At 41.1% G+C, this 7619-nt stretch overlaps 1 long non-coding RNA gene across 1 annotated transcript; it reads right to left on the bottom strand.

Annotated features, from left to right (window-relative positions):
* Positions 1–384: 384 nt before the first annotated feature.
* Positions 385–6387, bottom strand: LOC116657663. Its single transcript, XR_004312859.1, has 3 exons — positions 6314–6387; positions 1473–1896; positions 385–969 (listed from the first exon to the last, which is right to left on the bottom strand). It is a non-coding gene; the product is annotated as an uncharacterized LOC116657663 (long non-coding RNA).
* Between the last annotated feature and the right edge of the window lie 1232 nt (positions 6388–7619).

The raw sequence follows: 7619 nt of genomic DNA, 5'->3' as shown, positions 1-7619 counted from the left end.
TTAAAAAAAAATTTTTTAAGCCCGTTTTTCCCTGTAGGTTAAATACTAGGGCTCTCTATATAGTTTCTCTACCTCCATTCCTTACTGAAACATTTTATCTAACTGATACAATTTTTCAGTTAACACTAATCCTTTTCCCCAAGGATTCCTAAGCACTTCCAATAGATTGCAATAAATATTCTCACAACCCTGGGGGAGGAGAGAGAGAAATGAGGAGTTTGGGATTAACAGATATACACTGCTATATATAAAACAAATAACAAAGACCTACTGAATAGCATAGGGATCTATATTCAATATCTTGTAATAATCTATAATGGAAAGGAATCTGAAAAAGAATATATATATATATATATAAAATATATATAGAAGAAGTGTGTGTGTGTGTATATATATAGAACTGAATCACTCTGCTGTACACCTGAAATTAGCACAACATTGTAAATTAACTATACTTCAATTAAAATAATGGTTAAAAAATAGAATGGGGAAAAAAAGAAAATAAGTATGTATAAACTTTTAACAATGGATACTGTGAAGTGAATTGCTCCTGTGATGATATAAGCAAATCTAAAGTTTCTTCATGCTAATATAATCATTATCATGACAGATTAAAAAAATACATTCCCACAATTAAAAGAAGTAGGGCAAAGCCTGCAGAATGTTAATAACCCTTTTTACACTTCTATTTTGGTTTCTCAGCCTAAGGTGGCAGATAAGTGGTCACATCCAAAACTACAGCTGGGCCCCTCACGCCTCCTACCCCACTTCCTTTCCTCTTGCCACCTCTTGTCTGCTCCTCCTGTGAGGGACTGCCTTACCAGTCAGTTTGGGAACAGCCCTGGACTTCTGGGATGCTGGGCTAGTCTGTGCCATTTCATCACTGACTTCACCAGGGCCAAATCCTTGCTTTCACTGTTATGAGCTCCAGCCTCCTCAAAGTCCTGCTGCTCATCCTCAGTGTGGCTTCTGGATAGAGACAAAGAGAAGGACTGAGCAGTTTCACATGTGCAGGTCACAGGATTCTAGCAAATAACTGCCTGTAGTATGGTAGTTTTGGATGGTAGCATTGCAATCCTGTCTTACAGCAGGCATTTCAAGATCCAGAAGATTCTCATTTATAGAACTGGCTCAGGTCATTATAACATGCATAGGAGAAAGCTTAAATTCTACGGGGACAATATCTTCCTTCCTTTATTCATAGCAGCCGAGACCTACTGAAAGCTCAGTGAGTGATGAGTGTCCCACTTCTCTCTCTTCCTACCCTCCTTCCTTCAAAGGTGAAAGAAAATCTATTCTCTAATAAAAGGTGGTATGGACACCAATCAGAAAAACAAAGAAGTACTTAAGAAGCAGCAGCTACATCAAGTTTCTCCATCTTGTTGCAGCTGCCTGTCCCTTCACCCAGACCCTCTCCAACCTGATCTCCATTTTCTCTTTCCATACTCCTCTTCTCACCATTGCCTTCTTACCACTGCCTTCATTCTCAGTCCAAATGCTGCACCAGTCATTGCATTCTCAAAGCTTCCTAGATGACACACCCTCATCCAGGCTTGGATCTCCCTGTGAAGGATGGTTAGGAATTGCTTCAGCTCCAGGATCTTCTCCTTGAATGTAGTTTGGGCTGCAACCATCACAAGCAGAGCTCCCAGAGTTGGCTGAGGGCCTTGTGAGTAAGGCCCAGCAGTTGCTGATAACGGGTGAGTCTGAAGATCTGGTGGGAGATCTCCAACTGGCCAATCCCTCTGAGAGGTCAGGATCTGCCATCAGCCACCTGAGAGACTGTGAGCAATAAAGAGGAATTCAATTCCAACTGAGGCTGATGTGTAGCTTCAAATTCAGTTCTACAATGTGGAGAATCACCTCCAGGTAGGCCCCTCTGATAAAAACTTCACTCTGGAAAGAGAAAGAGGTCAGTGTGACAGTTCATTTCTACCTCATTTTCCTAAGTGTGGGAAAGAAGGTATAGATTTCTTCTCCCATTCAAATCAGCCTGGCATGTGAGACAGTGTTACCTAATGGAAACAGCACAGACTTTGACCATCAGGTATATCCAGCTTCCAGTCCCAGCTCAACTCCACACTTACTGATCTGGTGCAAAATATTCAGCTTCTCTAAGCCTCTTTATCTCATGTGAGCGTAACAATACCTACCTTGCAGCAGAGAGAAAAAGATTAGAAATGCTATTTGTGTGCTTGGCAGTTAGAAGGTGCAGAGTGAATGCTCTGAGGTGGTAGTGAGAGAAGCTCCGCCTTACAGGAACTTCCTCATAGCATATCTCACTACTTGACATGTATTTATTGGTTTAATGTCTGTCACCCCACAAAAAGGTAAGGTTCTTGGAGAGTGGGTAATTTGTTTTGTTCATTGCTGAATCACAGCACCTCGAGTAGTGTCTGGTGCTAAATTTATATTTGGCAAGTGAATGAATAGGTGAAAAAACAGGAGGAAGACTGGGGTCTTCAGACCTAATTAACCAGATGTCCAGTACTTAAGCATTATAAAGAATACAAAAGGAGATGAAGACTTGTCTCTGGCTGAGATGTGTCTGAGCTCTGTCTCCCCTTTGTTTTCACTCTTAAAGCTCCAGGACAGGATTTCTGAACTCCAGCAATATTGACATTTTGGGCTGGACAGGTCCTTGTTGTCTGTGTGGGTGGGTGTCCTGTGCATTGCAGTATCCACTAGATGTCAGGAGCACCCGCTAGTTGTGACAGATTGACTCCAGACACTGCCAAATGTACCTGGGCAGCAGCTGCCCCCGGTTGAGAACCCTTGGTCAAGGCACATATCATTAGGCCAGGCTGGTACAAGAGTCTCCCATCTGTCCCCTCTGGACTTCTTGACTTTCTAATAATCTAATCTAATTGCTCAAAAGCTTCAAGACTTCCAAATGCCACTAAAATAAGCCAAGATCTCCTAACTTGCAAGGCTCTCCCTGGCATTCAAGCCTCCTCTAGCCTCACTGTGCACTACCCTACACACATTCTACAATCCTGCACAGGTGAACTGGTCCTGTAACAGGCTCTGTGCTCTCCAGCCTTAATGCCTTTACAACTAATCTTTTCCCAAGGCCTGATTCATTCTTTCCATAGAAACCGAACACGAGGTGCTGCCAGTCTGCATTACTCCCAATCAAAGTAGAAAGGGCATCTGAGCCAGGGAATTAGAAATGGGGAAATGGGAAAAATTTTCCAGGAGTGCACCATCATAGACAAGAAATCCATAGGATGAGGACTGGTAACACCACCATCATTGCCTTCTTGAAACCTCCTGATAGTTTTGAATTCCTCAGCCCTGCCTGTAACTTTCTCTCAGGGCATCTTCTCTTAGTGAAACTGAGTCCCCCTACAACTGAGTTTCCTTAATGAGTTTATGATTAATCTCTCTATCCAAAACATTATTCTCTTTCTTGTCCCATCTGACTTCAATCCTCTGCTAACTGACCACTAATCAGCCAGAGACAGATGACTAAGATTGCTGTTCTCCATAACATTGTTAATGTAATACATTTGCTATTATACATATCATCATTAATCTACAAACTCAGGATGAGTTAACAGACCCCCAGGTCATGGACTACCTGGCCTGATCATTGTGAACCATAGCCTCATAACTGAGAACCAGTGACTGCCAAAATTATGATCAAGAAATGTCACATAATAGAATGGCCAGCATCAAAAAGTCTGCAAATAATAAATGCTGGAGAGGGTATGGAGAAAAGGGAACTCTCCTACATTGTTGGTGGGATTGTAAATTAGTGCAGCCACTGTGGAGAACAGTATGGAGGTTCCTCAACAAATTAAAAGCAGAGAGTTATCATACCATCCAGCAACCCCACTCCTGGGCATATATCCAGAGAAAACTCTAATTTGAAAAGATATATGCACCCCAATGTTCACAGCAGCATTATTTACAATAGCTAAGACATGGAAGCAACCTGAATGTCCAGCGATAGATGACTGGACAGAGAAGATGTGAGACACACACACACACACACACACACACACACACACACGTATTACTCAGCCATAAAAAAGAATGAAACAATGCCATCTGCAGCAACATGGATGGCCCTGGAGATTGTCATATTAAGTGAAGTCAGGAAGAGAAAGACAAATACCATATCACTTATATGTAGAATCTAAAAAAAAAAAGATACAAATGAACTTATTTATAAAACAGAAACAGACTCACAGAAATAGAAAACAAACTTATGAATTAAAAAAAAAAAAGAAAACAAACTTATGGATACCAGAGGCAGGAGAGGGGTGAATAAATTAGGAGTTTGGGATTAACAGATACAGACTAGTATATGTAAAATAGATAAACAAGGACCTACTGTACAGCACAGAGAATTATATTCAGTATCTTGTAATAATCTATAATGGAAAATAATCTGAAAAATCACTTTGCTATACACCTGAAACTAACACAACATTGTAAATCAACTATACATCAATTTAAAAAAAAAGATCACAAATCAATAACCTAACTTAGCACCTTAAGGAAGTAGAAAAAGAGTAAATTAAACTCAAAGCTAGCAGAAGGAAAAAAAACAAGTAACAATTAGACCAGAGATCAATGAAATAGCAGAAAAACAATAGAATCAATGAAATGAAAAGCTGGTTCTTTGAAAAGATCAGCAAAATCGACAAACATTTACAAAGACTGAAAGAAAAAAGAAGACACAAATAACTAAAATCAGAAATGCAAGTGGGGACATTATTTCCAATCTTAGGGGAATTAATAAGAGAATACCATGAATAATTATAAACCAACAACAAATTAGATAACTTAGATGAAAAGACAGAGTCCTAGAAAAACACAGATTACCAAAAGTGACTCAAGAAGAAATAAGAAATCCAAATACACCTAGGTTATGGACTGAATTGTGTCCCCCTAAAATTAATGTGTTGAAGCCTTAGCAGACTAATGCAACCTGTAACAAGTAAATATAATTGAATAAGTAATACAAACAATCTCCCAGCGTGTTACCAAAGATGCGGAAAAACTGGAACCTTCATATTTTGCCAGTGGGAATGTAAAATGGTTCAGCCACTGTGGAAAATCATTTGGCTTTGCCTGAAAACTTTAAACATTAAATACCATATCATCCCACAAGTCCATTCCTAGGTATATACCATCCCTCCCACCAAAGAACTGAAAACAGATGCTGTTACATATATAAGCATGCTCACAGCACCACTAGTCACATAGCTTAAAAATGGAAACATCTCAGATGTCTATCAACAGATGAACTGGTAGACAAATTGTGGTCTATACATACAATGGAATATTATTTGTTTATAAAAATGAGTGGACTATTGATAAATGCTACAACATTGATTAATCTTTAAAACATAATGGGAAGTGAAAGAAGCCAGACACAAAAGGTCACACATTGTGTGATTCCATTTATGTAAATATCTAGCCTAAATAAATCCATACAGGACAAAAAGCACAGATTTTTGCCAGGCTCTGGGGATACGGTATCAGAAGAAACTGCTTAATGGACAAATTTTACTTTGGAGTGATGAAACTGTAACTATACAGAGGGGGTAGTTGTACAACACTGTAAATGTATCAAATGACTGAATTATCCACTTTAAATAGTGTTACTTTATGGAAAATTTCACCTCAATAAACTACTTTCTAAAGGGCAAAAAGAAAAGTCACATAAATGTCAAAAGATGATCAATTCAAGCCTCGTTGTTCTTAGAAAAAATAAATAAATAACCCTACCTTAAAGACCAAGATGGAATGAATCTGAGACTTGTCTTTTACTCCTTTGGCGCCCAGCAAATAAACCCCTTTCTTTGCAGCAAACACTCGCTGTCAGACCGGCTTTTTGCGACCCGGGCACACGGCCTTTGCTCAGTTACACTACTCCATCTAATACCAGAATTTACTTCCCCGGGTCTATCTACTCCGCTAGTTTGGGAGCTCTCTGAGAGTAAGGAGTTGTCTTCGAGTCCCCACTGCCCAACACAAGGGCCCACAAGAACGCGGAAGGGCCATAGTGAAAGAGTGTTTTATTAGCAAAAACCATAAGGGCAAGAGGCTTGGAGCCCGTAAAAGCCGTCTTCACTAGGAAAGTGAGCGGACTGGAGCCCTGAAGGGCAACGGGGCCGACACACCAGGCTACCTCGGCCCCACGCCTCCAAGAGGGTGGAGGTCCCGGCTCAAGGCCGCTGCGAGTCTTTCCGTCCCACGACTCAGAACACAAGGCGAGAGCTTCAGGAGAAAGGCCAAAGCCGCTGCGCTCGAAGCGGACCCGCGGGGCAAAGGCTATCTTAGACGCTCGACTCACCCGCCCAACCGTCGTTTCCAGCGTGCCAGGCCGGAAGCTGCCGCGGGGGAAGCCGGGACCTTGGCCTGACGCATGCGCAAGGACCAAGACAGTAAAGAGCGCCGCGGGACACGCAGGCGGTGCCCTGAAGAACAATGATCCTCACCTGGTTCCGCCCTCCGCGAATGGACAGTAGTCTGCCCCAATGAAGAGGCAAGATCCTCCTTGCGTCATAACCTGGGACCAGGAATGCTGTTCGACAATCGGGGGCCCTGTATCGGGGCGTTTGTTAATCTCTCCGATTGGTTACAGCTGTTGTGTTTGACACGCGCTTCCGCTTCTGTTACTTGGTTGCGGGGAGGGGTTGGTTCATATACCCACCCTGCTAGGGCTCTTACTCTTTTTACAGATGTGACAACAGTAATGACGAGAGCGTAATACTTAGTGCGTGATATAGTTTAATCACGGACGTACTAACTTATCCTCATACCAATCTTATGAAGTAATATTACTACTATTTTTGTTCTCCAGACGAGGAAACTAAGACAGGGTTTAAGCGACTGGCAAATCACAGAAGTGGGGCTAGAACTTGCTTCTAATTCCATGCTTTCCCCCCACCTGTTTTAGTTTTTCGTATTCCAGAAGTACAGCAAAACATTCTTAGCTTAAAAACAAATCCTTTCATCTCTTATCTCCCAAACTTACATTCCCTCTCCAGAGGAAATAACTTTTATTAGTGTGTATATCTTTCTGGACCTTAATCTGTAATTTTGCCTATTTACTATATCTTCAAGTGTTTCTGCTTCAATATATCGACTTCATCTTTGTATTTTTCAGCTCTTGCATTTGGCATTTACTATTATATATTCAATCTTCAATCATTTCTCTTCTGATGGACATTCAGATACTTCCCTAATTTTCACATGTGTGCACGTGTGTGTGTGTGCACGTGATTCCAGATTGGAGTATTTGAGATATATTCTGAAGAGGGAACTGCTGGATTGGGATGTAGAGTGTGAGGGAAAGAATAGTGAAGGCTTCTCTCTGCCTTTATTCTGGCCCTGCTTCATCCATCCATCATTTATGTACAATCTGGTTGCACAATGAAGAAGTAGTACTCCATCAGGATATAAATGGAGGGAGTTGGGATATGAAATAGATTGATAAACGTCCTTATGGAAAGTGTTCCATCTTGGATTACGTATAAACTAAGTAGTTTTCTCTAAGCAATGGCACATGTTTTATCTATTTTAATCTCTACAGTGCTCCTGCCAGCTATTATATTCAGTTTACTGATGATGAAACAAAGTACTAGATATATCTGCTG

The sequence above is a fragment of the Camelus ferus genome, chromosome 18, assembly GCF_009834535.1.
Source record: "Camelus ferus isolate YT-003-E chromosome 18, BCGSAC_Cfer_1.0, whole genome shotgun sequence".
Lineage (NCBI taxonomy): Eukaryota > Metazoa > Chordata > Mammalia > Artiodactyla > Camelidae > Camelus > Camelus ferus.
The sequence above is the reverse complement of the archived record's forward strand: the minus strand, read 5'-3'. Positions and strand labels throughout refer to the sequence as shown.